The following is a 17,994-nucleotide window of genomic DNA, read 5'->3' on the forward strand; positions in this document are numbered from 1 at the left end:
GGTGGTGGAGCACTTTACTAATCGTGTTTCATCTTCAAATTGGGACCATCAGAAATTGGATAATGTGTCTTTTGAGAAGGCGTCGAAGGAGGCGAATAGAGTTTTATCTACGTCGTTCGCTTTGGATGAGATTGAATTGGTGGTGAAGGATAGTGATGGGAACAAACGTTTGGGTCCAGATGATTTTAATTTTTCTTTTGTGAAGAATTTTCGGCATCTTATAAAATATGAGGCGCATATTATGTTTGACCAATTCCACGCCGATGAAGTAATTACAAGGGGTTTTCTAGCTTACTTTGTGACTTTAATTTTGAAAGTGTCTTAGTCATTGGCTTTGAAGGATTACCGACCAATTTACTTGTTGGATACTCTTTATAAACTCCTTTCAAAGGTGATAGCAAGGAGGTTGGATGTAGCAAAGGAAACAATAATTCTATATCCCAATCGGTCTTTCTAAAGGGGCGTAATTTGGTGGATGATGTGATGGTGGTGAATGAAATTGTGGATTTTGCGAAACAAGCAAAAGGTCAAGTGTTGATTCTTAAGGAAGATTTCTAGAAGCTAAGGCTTATTATATGGTAGATTGAGATATTTTGGAATATATGATGGGTAGAGTTGGGTTGTGTCAAAAGTGGGTGGCATGGATGAAGGCGTGTGTATGTCTATTCTTGTTAATAGAACATCAACGGAGGAGATCAATATCCAAAGAGAGCTTAAACAAGGATATCCCCTAGCTCCATTTTTGTTTATGTTGGCGGCAGAGGGTTTTAACAAGTTGATGCAAAATGCGGTTAAGCATGATTGATTCAAGGGGTTAAACTTCCATCAAGATGGTTTGGTAGTTTCTCACCTCCAATACGTGGATGATACTCTTTGTATTGATGAGGCAATGGTGGATAATATTTGAACGTTGAAGGCATTGTTGAGAGGGTTTGAAATGACGTTGAGTCTAAAGGTTAATTTTTTCAAAAGTTCTATGGTGGGGATAAATGTGTCTAAGGACTTTATGGCAATGGCGAGCAATTATTTGAATTGTAGTGAAGGGAGTGTTCCGTTTCGTTAGTTGGGTTTACTGGTGGTAGAAAATCCTAATTGTCTCTCTACTTGTGAAACTTTGTTAGACTAATTGACCATGAAATCACATTCTTAAGGGAATAAATACATTATTCTTGGTAATTGAATTGTTCTCTTAAATTTGGTGTTGAATTCTCTACCAATCTACTTGAAGATGTCAGTGAAGGTGTGGAAGAAAGTGGTCAAAATCCCAAAGGAGTTTTTTTTTTTTGGGGGGGGGGGGGGGGGGGGGGGAGACACCGAGAGCATGATGAACTCGTTTTGGTGGGGTCATGGTGGGTCTAATAATAGAGGCATCCATTGGTTGTCTTAGAAGAATCTGTCTATGCACAAAGTTCATGGTGGAATGGGTTTCAAATATTTAACAGTTTTTAATCTCGATATGTTTGGAAAGCAAGGGTGGGAGTTAGAGATCAAGCATCGTTCACTTGTCTCTTGCATTTTTAAAGCACGTCATTCCCATATCGTAGCTATCTTGCGACGAATATAGGACACAACCTGAGTTATGTTTGGCAAACTATTCTTCGTGCTAGGTTCATTGTGAAAACAGGATCTCGATGTTGTATTAATATAGGGGCCTCCATTCCTATTTTGGATGTACCGTGATTAAAGGATGATAGATGTATTAACGGTAGTTTTCAAGGGGCAAATTTCGTTCAAAATTTAAAGGTCGCAAATTTAATGGAGTTTGGATCATAGAGCAGAAATTCAGCAATGGTGCAACAAATGTTTAGTACCGATATAGCTTCGGATATTCTCAACACTCATTTGGTTGCTCAAGTGCAGCATGACTAATTGGTTTCGAAGGTCGAGAAGGATGTGTTGTATTACATGAAGAGCTTTTACCGTCTTTATGTGGAGGAATTTGCGAATACTTCACATATGAGCAAACTGGGCTACTGGTCTGGCATCTGGAAATTAAAGGTGCCACAAAAAATTAAGAATCTAATTTGGAGAATGTGTTGTATGCGAGTTAGATTGCAAGATAAAGGAGTTCAATTCCCTATTTCTTGTGTTAGTTATGACCACCCTATGGAGGACCTTTCCCATATTTTTTTCTCCTGTTCTTTTGTTGTGCAGATTTGGCACTTGGCTGGTCTTTGGGAGGTCGTTTCTCATGTAGTCTCTACCAATGCTTTGGCGACATATGCTATATTTCTCTTCCTTCAGAGTCTTGTTGTTGATCTGTGCCATAAGATGATGGCTATTATATGGAGTCTCTGGAAGCATCGCAATATTATACTCTGGCAAAACAAGAATGAAGTGTGTGCACAGGTGCTTGATCGCGCACATAAACTAATGATCGACTAGATTAAGGCAATTGTTAAAACCAATAGATCACGACAGTAGCAAGACATAAGTCCTTCCATGGTTGATGCCTAGCAGCAGCTAAATGCCCAGGCTCGTTGGCAAAAAACTGCAATCGAGGAGAGTTAAATGCAACATTGATGCCATTTTTAACTCAGATTTGAATAGGACTGGTATTGGTATATGTGTGCAGGATAACGACGGAGCCTATGTGTTGGCCAAAACTCTATGCATCTCGCCTATGACCTTTGTTGACGTAGGTGAGGTTCTTGGGTTGTTTTATGTGCTCCAACGGTTACAAGATATACAAATGGATAATGTTGATTTTGTGGTGGATTCGAAGACGACAACATATACGTTCAACTCTCAACAGACAAATGTTACAAAATTTGGCCAGATTATTGCAGCTTGTCAGTCTATGCTTTCTTCTGATTTTGTGAACTCTAGGGTGTTTTTTAATTCGCGACAAACTAATGTGGTGGCGCATGCTTTTACAAGTGAAGCTACTTTATCAGCTAGTCCCAACATATACTTAGAAGTACCCCATTGTATCACCAATGTTGTAATCATCTTTTATTTAAAAAAAAAAACGTTTATGATTTAGGTGGCTTCAGTTTTTATTTTATTTTATAAAAATTACATAGTTTTTGTAGTCTCCAATTTTATGTTTTCTGTCAAATTTTCTTAACTTCCGTTAAATAAAAATCTTTGTTACCAAAATACCCTTTCCTATTCTTATTTGATCCATGTTCCTTCCCTATAATTTTACTACAAGTAGCAAGTTCCTTTGATAACATTTAAAAAAGTGCTTTCACGACTGCAGATACATTTTGACAAAGTCTATGATTGGAATTTTTCTTAATATCATTCTTGGAATTTAAAAAAAAAAAGAAGAGGAGAATTCCAAAATCCACTGTAAAATCTCTTCTCACCAATTTCATTCTGATTCCAAGCAAGATGGACAAGAAACCCCATTGCCTTAATCAATCGTTAACCGAATTTCAATTCCCAGACTTCCTTTTCTGAGCTTTGCAAACCATGAACCAGGAACCATACCACCGTGGTCACTTTCGTCGTTGGTAAAAGGTTATTAAATCAACTTTGCAAACCTTCATGGCACATGAGAAATCACCGAAGAGGCGAAGACATGTTTGGCGTTTTGATGACAATGAAGGATATAAAAGAACTTACTTAGAAGCTCTGAAAGGTTATTTTAGTAAAAGAAAGAAGTTGACAAGAGTTATTTTTAAAAGTTATGCGAAAGTTAAAAAAAAAATGATGAAAATGTAGTATTTTATAATAGGAAAAAGATTGGTGAACACCCTTTTGGTGATACACCTCCTACCACTCCTTATGTGGCATGGGGCAATTTTGTCCATTTGTAAAAAATAAGGGGTGATTTTGTCCAAAACAAACCCTATCTTTCTTCCTTCACCCTCACTTTTTCTGTCCTTCTTTCTCTTCTCTCAAACCCTCCACCATCTCCACAACCTCCACCGACCCTTTTCTGTTTACGGCGACGACGGCGGTGACGACCAAAGGTCCAACCTTCATCCTCACTTTTCTCATCTCTCTCCCATCCATATTCTTATTTCGTCGACACCTTCATCATTCTCGACAGCCGACGACCGTCACACACTCACCACCACCACCATCGCCGCCTCATATCTGACACCACCGTCATTCTTGCAATTGTGTCCCATCGTCCCCATCAGAACCCAGAAAACACAACATTCAAAATCAGCAAAACAAAACATAGATTTTAACTAGAAACACAATCATCAACAAGATCTCAATTTTCATATGTATTGTTCGAATCTGAGCAAAAAAGAAGAAGAGAGTTTGTTTGGATTTTCAGATGAGTGAAATGAAGTTTGCGACAATAAATTAGGAGTTGTTCCCTTTGATTTGCTCACACGTTTTTTTTTATTGTGTTGGGCTCATTGCTGGACTGCATCTACAGATTTACCACTCTCTATGGTCGGACTGCCTCTATTGATGATTCTCCATCTTTGTTGAAGGTGAGATCTATCTCAAAATTTTCCTTCAATTTGTGGGTTTGAGGGTTGTAATTTAGGGATTTTGTGTTTTGAAAATGGTTTTGAAAAATTACATTGAATAATGTTAATAATTGAAAAACAACTTTAGTTTTGAAATTGGTAAACACTGATAAACTCTTCTTAGTTTCGAAATTAGTAAACACTGATTTTGAAATTAGTTTTTCAAAATCAAAGTTAATTTTTTGCATTTAATGAATTAGGTTTAATGTTATAAGCACTTATCATGATAGTTTTCTAGGTTTTTAGTATTTAATTTGCTGATAATATTAGACTTGATAAAGATGATGAAGAATTTTGAGAATCACTTAAGCTTTAGATAATGTTGGTTTGGTTGAATGGTGTTGGAAGTATAATTGAGGATCAAGTGTTTAGGGATGGTTTACGTCTATTACAGCTCGATTCAATTCAATCAAAATAACAGTGAATCTTCTTGCTTGTCGCCAAAATTCAATAGAACATCTGACATATCTCGTGGCCAATATAGGATGATATTAAATTTGGACATCATATAATTACGGTGTGGCATTGTCATGCACCACCATCAAGATGAATTGAATACAACCACACCTTCAATTTTGGTGGAGGGTTATCTTGAGATAAGAATAGTGAAGACTTGTGCAGCCTCTCATTCATCTTTGATCCATCAAATTGAGGTGTTGAAAATATTGTGTATTTAATTTAAATTTGCTCAAGGTTTGAGTCATTTTGTTTCGGCATGTTTAAACATCTTTCCACTGATGGGATGTGATTGTTATGCAAACTGATGATTAATGTTAATTTTTGTTTGTTACAGCTTTTAACATAATTGGTTTGCTTATGTTTTCTCTGATAGACGTATAGCCTACTTGTTTGGTGGAACATTTGTTATTTGTATATTGTTCTTGTTCTTGTATCATTTGGTTTTGATTCTTTCTATATCGCAATAGAGGTAATGTATTTAAACAATTTTTTTTGCTGTTAGACCAGACAAATTGTCAAATTGATCCAAAATCCTTGAAATTTAGGAAGAACAATTATGGCAAGCCTGAGGTGTGTCTTTCTATTCTTAATTATTTATTGTTTGTAACTTTTGAAAGATTGCCTTTGTTGCAAATATTTCTCTCTATGTTGCTTTTCTTATACATTTGTATACAGGACATACATGAATGACGCAAGATGGGCCATCTGAAACACAAAAAATTCATGTGGCAAATGAAAGTAATGTAAGTACACTTAGATTTGGTTTCAAAGTTTGTATAACTATCCCAGACTAAAGCCATAGATGTGTAAATGGTTCATTTTCAGGTACAGTTAAGGCATGTTTTTGAAACGAAATCATTGATAGAAGTCAATAAAAAATCTGAGTCAAGCTCAGAAGAATCAACTTCAAGCAACTACGTTCAATTTTTTGAATTTTATTTTATTATGTGATGTACTAATTCGGCCATGTATATGATGTGGCTAACTTATTTAGTTTTAGTTTTATTGTCTGAAACACTTATTTCACCATGTATTTTCTATTGTTTGATGTACTACATTTTATCACTTTTGATATTTCAGTGATAACTCGCCTTAAAATAATATTGTTTTCACATGAAAATTATGTATAACCAAATATTTGAAGTGTGTAACCACAATTTTACAAAGGCGTAACCATGTTTTTTTTCTTTCATGTGTTTAAAACTAGTCGTCTTTAAGTTTGCATGCCTCACAATAGAAAACTAATGAAAGACATTCTAAAATTATGGATATATTGTTCGTTTATTTGGTTATCTGTAACTTACATGTGCAAAAAAAAAATCAATTCAAGCCAATTGTCAGTGAGACATTCTAATTTATGAAAAAATAGTGGTCATGCATATGTAAAAATGTGGTCATACAGACCATATATTTGGCTAGTTTATATTTCCCATATGTAAATAATTTCGTTTTAGGCGAATCGAACGCATGATCTCATTTGATCACTGCATTAAAAGCCTTTCAAACGATAAATAACTTCTTTTACAATCTGCAAGTTTATCACGCCTAAAGACGGACAAGTTCTAATTTCTGAAAAAATAGTGGTCATGCACCTTAAAATATGTGGTCACACAAAACATATATTTGGCTAGTTTATATTTCCCATGTATAAATAATCTTGTTTTATGCGACTCAAACACATAATCTAATTTGATCACTACACTAAAAGCAATTCCAACAATAAATAACTTATTTTACAATCTGCGAGTTTATCACACCTAAACACAGACAAGTTCTAATTTATGAAAAAATAGTGGTCACACATATTAAAAAATGTGGTCACACATACCATATATTTGGCTAGTTTATATTTACCTGGTATAAATAATCTTGTTTTAGGCGAATCAAACACACAATCTAATTTGATCACTGCACTAAAAGCAATTCCAACAATAAATAACTTATTTTACAATCGGCGAGTATATCACGCTTAAAGACGGACAAGTTCTAATTTATGAAAAAATAGTGGTCACGTATTTGTAAAAATGTGGTCATACAAGCCATATATTTGGCTAGTTTATATTTCCCAGATGTAAATAATTTCGTTTTAGGCGAATAGAACGCATAATCTCATTTGATCACTGCACTAAAAGCATTTCCAACCATAAATAACCTGTTTTACAATCGGCAAGTTTATCACGCCTATGGACGGACAAGTTCTAATTTATGAAAAAATAGTGGTCACGCATGTGTAAAAATGTGGTCATACAGACCATATATTTGGCTATAAAAAATGTAGTCAAAACCCATTTTCCCTCTCTCTTCTCTCCCTTTCCACACCACACCCAATCCTCGCCTCCATCTTCTTTTAATTTCCAGCAACTCATTCTCCAATTACCCATTCTCTGTTCTGTCCATTAACTTAAAAATGATCATCATCCATAAATTTGTTCAATGTCTTTCAATTTTCCACTTAAGTTTAAAGGATAATTTTATCAGAATCAGATCAATGAATAATGGATCATTCACATAAACTGAAAAGAACACAAATTTGTTCTGCTTGATGTCAAACTGCACAAATCTCTGAACCAGAAGCATCAACTGTTAAAATACAAGAGCAATGGGCTGTAGAAGAAGAAACATGGAGAAAAGGAACACAAAAATGAGTGAAAAAGGGTAAAGGAAGAGGTTGTGGGTTACTTAAAAATTGAGTTTTACCTGATTCAGATTCAGAACTATTTGTTTTTTTGTGTGGTTTTTGTTTTTCTTGCTTCTCCATACATAAAAAAAAGGGACCGAGAGAGTCCGCGATGAAGGTGAGAAAAACACAAGAAGGGGGGTTGAATTGTGTTTTGAAAAATTCTTCGTTTCTCCTAAAAACTGAACACACTGATCAGAAGCTAGGTGAGACAGCTTCTGAAGTGATAATCAGAATCTAAATGCAGCGGAATAAAACAGAGAGAGAGAAGAAGAACGACACAAAGCAATTATACTGGTTCCTTCCACAATCCGGAAGTAGTCCAGTCCCCCTTGCACTTCCAAGGAGATTTCACTATGAGTAATATCTGATTACAAATGCTCAAGCACACAAGCAAGAGACTTCCTTTGCTCAAGCACACAAGCTAGAGACTTCCTTTGCTCAAGAACACAATCAAGAGACTTCCTGCTCAAGCACAACTGCAAGAGACTTCCTAACTAAACAAAATTACACAGAAAATTGTTTAAGGTTGAACACTTGATATACAATCAGAGGTGCTCACAATACAAATCAGATACAGACTCAATGAACTTAAGAATTTCTAAGATATGACTTTGAGACACAGAAATTCTAAGTGAATGCAGAACAATTTCAGCAGAGGTTTGGTACTTGTGAAAATCTTGTGAGTCTTTCGTTTAGCGTTCTTGCATTACCAATTCTCTAGGTCTTCACTCCTTTATATAGAGGTGTGAAAGAGACGTTATGAAATTGCCAGCACACCAAAGAGTCGTTAGTGAAGCTTGATCTTTCACCAATGATCTTTTGCCTGATTTGGTTGTTGTCCTATGAAGAACCAATTTGAAATCCATTCCTTATCCAAAGGAACATATATGCAGGCGAGACCGTATTCTGGAGCTGTTTTCTTGTCTTGAAGCGTGGACACAAAACAGAGTAGTGGAGAACGTGGTTGTACAATTCGTACAAAGTACAATGTCAACGCTTTCGTCCAAAATGCAAGCACAAGCCTTCAAACACCTTTGAAATGACCGTTGCAAAATTCCACTAATCCTTTGTTTGTGTTTTCGAATCCAATGGACAGCTTTTGCATTGATAATTCTTCAATTCTTGAATCTTTTGCAAATCCAGTTGAGATTCAGCTTCTGGTGAAATAGCTTCTGATGAGGCAGCTTCTGATGATGCAGCTTCTGATGATGTGGCTTCTGGACCTCTTGTCTTCAGAAGCACTATTCTTCAGGAGCAGCTTTACTTCAGGGGCGCTATTTCTTCAGGAGCAGCTTGACTTCAGGAGCGCTTTGCCTTCAGAATCATCTAAGCTTCATTTTCTTTTGCTCTTTATTTGCTCATTCAGAACCAATGATGATGTGACTTTATAATTATGGTCCTGTACACTTGAACAAATATTAGCTAGTCCAATTTACAATTTTTAATACCTTGTTATCATCAAAACTCTTTAAGGTTCATTGCTAAACACATTTTGTTCCAACAATCTCCCCCTTTTTGATGATGACAAACAAAAGTATTTAAAATTGATCAATTGTTGTTAATCTAATTAACAAGTTGACTTTGGGGTTCTAAGGTTTGTAAGCTCAGAATCTGAGGTTTGTAAGCTCAAACTCCCCCTGAGTCTGATAGTATTTAAGGTGAGGTTTGTAAGCTCCCCCTAAGTTCTATCCAGGTTAATTAAATTCATTTTCCGCACAATAAAAAATATCAGAGCTTAAAAACAAAATTGAATCATTGAAAGAATGAACTTATAGATAAGAAGAATGGTTCAATTAATTTTACTTGACTTTTGATACTCCTTCGTTCGTTCATAGCTTATACCAATAAGGTAAAAAAAATGATAGAAGTTTTTCAAAAAATTTCAAATGCCATTAATGGGGCTCAGAGCCTTTAAATACTTGCCACATATACTCCCCCTTTTGTCATTATCAAAAAAGATAAAAAAAAACATAAAAGACAAAAAGAGAGTATACAAGAAATTAATCAAAAGAGAGTATACAAGAAATTAATCAGATCAAAAATATATGAACATGAATATCTAAAATATCAGAAGCAGCTAAACAGTCAGAATCAGTAAGCATTCAGAAGCAAAGAGAATTAAAACAGAATGGTTTCAGAAGCAAGGACTAGGAATTCAAAACAAACAACAAACAAAAAGAAAAACACAAGGGTGTGCAACTAAGTGTTGGTTTGATGTTGTTTCTTCATCTCCTCCATTTCTTCAATCTTCTTCTGCAACAGTTCTTCAAGCTGTTGTTGCCTCTGGAGAAGAGCCTGTTCCCTTTCCTTAGCTTCTTGCTGCTGCTGTGCCATCTGTTTCTTCAGAAGCTTACACAACCTTGCTTCTCTGGTCAAGTAATCCGTTTCTAAGAAGAAAGGCTGGTTTGCCAGGAGCAGTGTAGAACTTCTTACTCTGAGACTCTGATTCAAATGCTCTATTAGTCTTCTGACTGAAGCTTGCTTGACTCTGATGCATTTAGCCTTGATATCTTCAATAAGCTTAGCTGCCCGGTTCTGAAGAGATGTCCAGGAGTCTTCATATGCACTTGTGAGATCAATTGTCCTTCGTTGATCCACAAGATTATGCAATCTACTAAGGATTGTCAGAAGCTCAGAATTAATATATCCAAATTCCAGGATGTTTGTGGGTGGTTGTTCAAGGATTTCAAGATCAGAATCACTGATTTCCAGATCTTGAACAGGGTTAGGAAGTGGAATGGTAAAGTGTGTTTGTGTGTTTGAAGATGAAGGCTGGTCAGAGGCAATGTGAGTGGTAGAGGTTGAGGCTTGAACATTGACTAGAGAGATGTCAACATCCATGGGAGTTGGTTGTGGGGAGTGTTCAATTTCAGTTGGTGGTTGTTGTGGTGAAGTTGATGTTTGAGTGTTGAGTTGGGGGTCAATGGTAGCTGTTGGTGATTGTGGGGGTGTTGTGGGTTTATGTGGTTCAGGTGTTTGTTGATGGGGGTTTTCTGAAACAACGTTTTCAGAAGCAGCTGCTTCTGGAGTTGCTTCAGAGGCCTTTTCTGAAGTAGATTTGTCTATGGGTAACTCACCTGAGTAATGGAGAGCAAGATTGTCTAAGACAGAAGTGTCTTCTATTGGTTCAGGTACAGATGGTGAAGAAGGTGAAATGGGGATAGAGGTGACTGGAATCTGAATTACCTGATCTGCAGGGCCAGCTTCAGAAGTGATCTTCTGTGGATCAGCAGCTTGAGGAACTACTTCTGAAGTTCCCTCTTCTGGAGCATTTTCAAAAATGAGCATCATATCGTCTTCCTCATTGTCTTCAGTGGGCTTACCAGCAATGGCTCTTACTTCAGCCAATTTATCTTTGTAGAACCTATCACAGTCTTCCAATCCCAAAGCCTTGAGCTTTTCATCTCTTTGATGAGTGTATTGTGCTTTTAGATCCTTTTTGTCTGCAATAAGTTCAGAAGCACGTTCATCTGCCATCCTTTTCCTTATTGGAGTCATCTCAACCATAGGACTCACAAGTTGAAGGGGAGCCTTCTTCTTCTTCAGCTTGGGATCAGCCTCTTCCTTTTCCATTTCTTCAAGAGCTTCCTCCAGCTGCTCTTGATTGATTACCAAGTCTGCCTTACCTTTTCTTCTCTTCTGAGGAATAGAAGCAGCACCAATCTTCTGCATCTTTCCTTTATCCTTGATGGAAACAGGTTTAGCTTCAGACTTAGCAACTTTAGCAATAGCAGCTTCTGACTCAGTACTGGTTCTGGCCTTCTTTCCTTTAGTAGGAGCAGCATCAGATTCAGAACTAGTTCTGGCCCTTTTCCCTTTAGGTGCATCAGAAACAGCAGCTTCTGACACAGCAACTGCTTTGGCCTTCTTGCCTTTCCCTTTAGCAAGAGCAGCTTCCTCCTGAGACCTCGCATCTTCCTCCAAGACGTACTCAGCTACTAATCTAGCTAAGTGTTCAGGATTACTTTCCTTAACTATGGAAGGAAAGTCTCTGATAATCTCAGATTCTTCTATGGTCAACTCCAACCATTTCTCATCTTTAGGAGCTGTCTTGAAAAAGTGCATTGAATGCAAAGTCTTGCTACTGATAGTCTTCTCTGCAGTAGAAACTTCGAAGCATTTATCAGAAGCATCCCTTGTTCTTCTCAACAAATCCAGCACTTTCCCTTGATAAAAGATCTCAGAGAGCAATCTTCCATAGTGCACTTGTTTCCTTCCTTTGACTGTGCTTTCATTAATAGCCCAGCAGAGATGATCCAATACATATCTTGGAAAGTTTATCTTTTCCAGATTGGTCATGAAATAGATTGCTAGCTTCTGTTGGTTGTTGGGTTGATCAGACCCACCTGCTCTTTGAAAGAAGCAATCATTGCTGAATTTCACCAACATTCTATTGTGAATCTCCATTTTAGAAGGCTTAGCATCTTTGTTTCCACCCAGAAGAGTGTTGTAGTAGTTTTGCAGAAGGACATCATCCTTCTTAACAATTTCTTGAAACCTTCCTTCTGCATCCATTCTACAAGCTTTAGCAACTATCTCCTCTGTGATGATTACAGGAATACCCATCACTTCAGACCTTATCTCAAGGCTACTGAAGGAAGTGGGATTCAACTCAATCTCATTCTTTCCTTTCTTCGACCCAGCTGGTTTATCTGCTGCCTTCACAGGCTTTCTATTGACAATTTCAGCCCTTAACCAGAAATCTTTGACCAAGTTCACATATGTTGGCCCATTTAGCATCTTGAAGTAATGCATAAGTTCCTGCTTTTCATAGTAGCTTCTGATCCAACACTCATGGAAGGCGAGTGATTCAAAATCCACCGGATTTTCTATTTGAACCTGTAGTTCCCATTCTTCCAATTTCATGCTTCTTCCTTTGTAGTCATATTCAGGGATCATTCGTGAAGTAGATACTGAAACTTCTCGTTGCGAGCTTGATGATGCCATTTGATGATTGACGAAGATTTGAAGAAGATGAAGATTTTAGGGTTCTAAGGTTGAGAGAATGCGCTTACTTCGCAAGAGGTTTGAGAGCAAATGTGTTTGTTGTGAGTGAGTAGTGTGTGAATTGTCAAAGTGTTAAAAGTAAAACGATTGCAATTCAAAAGAGACAAACAAACATAACATTAATGACAAAATTGGGGGCGCGTGAAAAGTACTTTCAAAGCTATTAAATCATCATTGCCCTTTTAGTTATACACCAACACATACAGGCCACGTAAGAAGTTCACAGAGTGACTACCAAGTTAGTGGGCCAGAAGTTACTTTTTAAAAGGTAACTTCCAACGTTTCCACTAATTCAACTATTCAGAAGCAACAAATCCAGCTTCTGGACTTCAGATGCTGACGTCATCATCAGAAGCGAGTTTTCCTCATAACCTCAATAAAGAGCTTCTGATGGACTACCGCTTCTGAACTAACTTCAGAACCTAAAATCCTATTCAGGAGCAAGCAAGCATTTAATCAGATACAAAGTGCATGTTCAAATTTTTCTTTATAAAATCAAATCTTTCAACAGTTAAAGGCTTAGTAAATATATCAGCCCATTGATTTTCAGTATCAATGAATTGTATATCTAAAATTCCTTTTTGAACATAATCTCTGATAAAATGGTGTTTGATTTCAATGTGCTTCGCTCTTGAATGCAAAATTGGATTTTTAGACAAACAAATAACAGCAGTATTATCACAATAAATGGGAATACTGTTAGCAGTCATCTGATAATCTTCCAACTGATGTTTCATCCAGAGTAGTTGTGTACAACAACTTGCAGCTGAAATGTATTCTGCTTCTGCTGTAGACATAGCAATAGTTGTTTGTCTTTTGCTAGCCCAGGATATAAGATTATCACCCAGAAATTGACAGTTGCCACTGGTTGACTTTCTTTCAATCCTATCACCAGCATAATCAGCATCACAGAATCCAATTAGCTTATAATCTAAGGATTTCCTATAAAGGAGTCCAAGATTAGTTGTTCCTTTCAAATACCTGAAGATTCTCTTGACAGAAGTCATATGAGATTCTCTAGGATCTGATTGGAATCTTGCACACAAGCATACACTGAATAAAATATCTGGCCTAGATGCAGTGAGGTATAACAAAGAACCAATCATACCTCTATACAGCTTCTGATCTACTTTAGCTCCTTCATCTTCTTTGCTTAAGTTGCACGTGGGGTGCATTGGAGTGTTCATCACTTTACAATCTTCAAGTTTGAACTTCTTTAGAAGCTCCTTTGTGTACTTTGATTGATGAACATAGACTCCATCTTTGCATTGATTGATTTGAATGCCAAGGAAGAACTTCAGCTCTCCCATCATGCTCATTTCAAATTCATCCTGCATCAACTCAGAAAATTCCTTGCAAAGAGATGCATTAGTAGAACCAAATATTATATCATCAACATATATTTGCACAACAAGAATATCTTTCCCAAGGGTCCTTCTGAAGAGTGTAGTATCAACATGTCCTCTTTTAAAATCATTTTTGATTAAGAAATTACTTAGTCTATCATACCAAGCTCTGGGAGCTTGTTTCAAGCCATATAGTGATTTCTTCAGTTTAAAAACATGGTCAGGATATTTAATATCCTCAAATCCAGGAGGTTGCTTGACATACACTTCTTCTTCTATGACACCATTTAGAAAAGCCCCCTTGACATCCATTTGATATAATATTATGCCATGATTAACTGCATAGGAAAGAAGTAACCTGATTGCTTCCAATCTTGCAACTGGAGCAAACGTTTCAGTGTAATCAATGCCTTCTTGTTGACTATACCCTTGTGCAACAAGCCTGGCTTTGTTTCTTGTTACTTCACCTTGCTCATTCAGCTTGTTTCTGAATACCCATTTTGTTCCAATAATGTTCTTGTGCTGAGGTTTGGGTACCAGATCCCACACATCATTTCTTTGAAATTGATTCAACTCTTCTTGCATAGCTAGGATCCATCCATCATCTGAAAGTGCTTCATCAACTGTTGTAGGTTCAATCATTGAGATTAGTCCAATCATTGACTCCTCTTGTCTGAAATGTGATCTTGTTCTTCTTGGACTATCCTTGTTTCCAATGATTAGCTCCTCAGGATGTGAAGACTTGTGTTTGAATGTGTTTCTGGGAGGATCTGCTTGATGTGAGCCATCTTGTGCTTCATCAGAAGCAGCTTCATCTTGTGCTTCTGATGTGGGTTTAGCTTTTGGACTATCTTCAGACTCAGCTATCTGATCAGGTTCTGGAGTAGCTTCAGGAACCTGTATCTCTGCAGAACTTTCACTTTGCTTTGAAGTTTTATCTTCAAGCTCCTTGTCATCAAATTTAACGTGCATAGATTCTTCAACACAAAGTGTTTCTGAATTATACACTCTGTATGCCTTTGACCTTTCAGAGTAACCTAAAAAGATTCCCCTTTGGGCCTTGGCATCAAATTTCTTTAGGTAGAGCTTGTTGTTCAGAATGTAACATGTACATCCAAATTGATGAAAGTAAGAGATATTGGGTTTTCTTCCTTTAAAGAGTTCATATGCTGTTTTCTCCAAAATAGGTCTAATATAGATCCTGTTCTGAACATAGCATGCTGTATTCACTGCTTCTGCCCAAAAATGTTTTGGTAAATTGTTTTCATGAATCATGGTTCTGGCCATTTCTTGTAAAGTTCTATTCTTTCTCTCTACAACCCCATTTTGTTGTGGTGTTCTAGGAGAAGAGAACTCATGGAAAATTCCATGTTTTTCACAAAAAGCTTCAAATGGCTCATTTTCAAATTCTCCACCATGATCACTTCTGACTTTCAAAATTTTTGATTCTTTTTCAGATTGAATTTGAGTGCAGAAGCTACTGAATACATCACACGCAACATCTTTACTCTTTATGAATTTCACCCAAGTCCATCTGCTGTAATCATCAACAATGACTAATCCATATCTACTTCCATATAGGGATGCAGTACTCACTGGTCCAAATAAATCAATATGGAGTAATTCTAAAGGTCTTGAGGTTGAAACAATGTCTTTGGTTTTAAAAGATGATTTCACAATTTTCCCTCTCTGACATGCACCACAGAGTGCATCTGAATGATAGTCAATGTCTGGTAGCCCTTTTACAAGTTGTAACTTACTAAGCTTAGAGATTAACCTCCAGTTAGCATGTCCCAACCTTCTGTGCCACATCCATTTCTTATAATTCACTGATAGTAGGCAAATCACCTTCTGATCAGCCAGTTCAGAAAAATTGATTTTATAGACATTGTCAACTCTCTTTCCCTTGAACACAATGGATTTGTCTTCCTTGTTGATTACTGTACAGTTGGGTTTTTCAAAAAGCACATCATAACCATTATCACAAAATTGACTAATGCTCAAAAGGTTATGTTCAAGACCATCTACCAACCATACATTATTAATTGAGGTAGAGGAATTACCAATAGTTCCTGTACCTATGATCTTGCCTGACTGGTTGCCCCCAAATTTCACACTTCCTCCCTCTTTCATTGTTAGGCTGAGGAACATGGACTTGTCTCCTGTCATGTGTCTTGAGCAACCGTTGTCTAGGTACCATGATCTTTGCTTTGGCACTGCTCTTAGACATACCTGCATCATTGACATTTTTAGATTTAGGTACCCATTGTTCTATGGGTCCTGGAAGGTTAGTACTTAAGGCTTTACTCTTCACTTCTTGTACCTTGTGCTGTGAGTTGGGTTGCTTCTGATTAACCATCACCTTAGGTTTTGGTACTTCAGAAGCAGTAACTATCTTCTTCTGAAACTTAGACTTCAGAACCCCAGATTTTGGTTTCACCAGACTCTGAGGAATAGGTTCTGATCTTTTCAGGATCCTGACCTTTGAAGTCTTGGAATCAGATTTGATCATAGCCTTTGACTTAGAGTTCTTTGGCGTTGAAGTAATCTTAGCCTTAGGACTAGAAGCTTCAGGTTCTGATTGAACAACAGTTTCCAACTCAGCCCCTTCTGGTACAAAGAATGTTTTCAGATCTTCCTTGATGCATTCACAACAAGATTTTAGATTGGTTTTCTCAAGTTTCACTTCTGGAAAACCAATTCCTCTGCCATTGTTCTTGTAAATGCTATAAATCATAGAAGCTACTCTGCTTCTGTCAATGCCAGATATAATAAAATCTTCAAGAGCAATTTCATGGTTACTTAAAGGTTTTTCATTACACTTTTCTTGTAGCTTCTGACATAAGAACCTGAGCTGATCTTCATATGTTTTACACATGAAGTCAAAGCCCCTAAGTCCTTGTTCAGAAGCTTTCAGATCCAATAGAGTTGATTTTTGCTGTTGTACCAAATCAGCATATTTTTCTTTTAAATCCTTCAACTCATTGGTTCTTACCTCAAAATGTGTAAGAAGTTCTTTAAGTGACTCAACAAGTTCATCTCTGGGAATTTTGGAATATACCTCGTTTTCATCTTCTGAGTCTGAATCTGATCCAGCTTCTGAAGTTGCTGTTGCTACCAACCCAACAACTACCTTTGCATCTTCATCAGCTTCCTCTTTATCAGATCCAGATTCACTACCCAAATCATCCCAGGTTGCCATTAAACTCTGCTTAATCTGCTTCTTGAGTTTGCTTGGTTTAAATGTAGACCTCTTTGACTTGTCCTTTGACTTTTCTCTTTGAAGATCAGGGCATTCAGCAATGAAGTGTCCAGGCTTCTTACAGTTGAAGCATCCCTTCTGATCTTCTTTCTTTGAGCTTCTGGAGTTACCCCTTCTGGAGAGAAACTTTCTGTTCTTCTTGGCCAGATATCGAAGTCTGTTTGAGAGCATGGCCATTTCAGCAGCATCTGGTTCAGAATCTGAACTTGACTGTTCTTCCTCTTCAGATTCAACTACTTTGAGAGCTTTTGATGACTTGCCTTTGGATGGAAGAGCTATTGATTTACTCTTCTTAGTAGACTCATGTTCATTAAGACTTAACTCATGAACTTTGAGAGAACTAACAAGATCTTCGACACTTAAAGTGTTTAAATCTTTAGCTTCCTCAATGGCAGTCACTTTTGGTCTCCATCTGGCAGGTAAGCTTCTGAGTATCTTGCTTACATGATCAGAAGCAACATAGCTCTTCTTTAGAATCTGTAGCCCAGAAACTAAGGTTTGAAACCTTGAGTACATCTCCTCAATAGTTTCATCATCCTTCATCTTGAATAACTCATACTGATGTACAAGCAGGAGAGCCTTTGCTTCTTTGACCTTCTTGCTCCCTTCATAATTTGAACAGAGAGAAGCAAACATAGCTTTAGCAGTGGATTTGTCACTCATCTTCATATACTCTGCTTTGGGTATGGCAGTGACAAGGGCTCCTCTGATAATATGATGCTTCTTGTAAAGTTTCCTCAGTTCTGGAGTATGTTTCTTTCTATCCACAGCAGCTCCTTCTTCATCAAGGACTAAATC

At 37.1% G+C, this 17,994-nt stretch overlaps 1 long non-coding RNA gene across 5 annotated transcripts; it reads left to right on the plus strand.

The window, feature by feature from the left end:
- The first annotated feature begins 3,681 nt into the window (after window positions 1–3,681).
- On the plus strand, window positions 3,682–6,067 carry LOC146953868 (uncharacterized). Of its 5 annotated transcripts, none has more exons than XR_015030169.1 (4): window positions 3,682–4,403; window positions 5,404–5,471; window positions 5,577–5,644; window positions 5,727–6,067. It is a non-coding gene; the product is annotated as an uncharacterized LOC146953868 (long non-coding RNA). The 5 variants fall into 5 exon arrangements; XR_015030174.1 differs by having other exon boundaries at window positions 5,409–5,471; XR_015030150.1 differs by having other exon boundaries at window positions 5,404–5,644.
- The last annotated feature ends 11,927 nt before the right edge of the window (window positions 6,068–17,994 follow it).

Source organism: Medicago sativa, chromosome 1 (assembly GCF_051527215.1).
Source record: "Medicago sativa cultivar Bolivia chromosome 1, Bolivia_mono, whole genome shotgun sequence".
Lineage (NCBI taxonomy): Eukaryota > Viridiplantae > Streptophyta > Magnoliopsida > Fabales > Fabaceae > Medicago > Medicago sativa.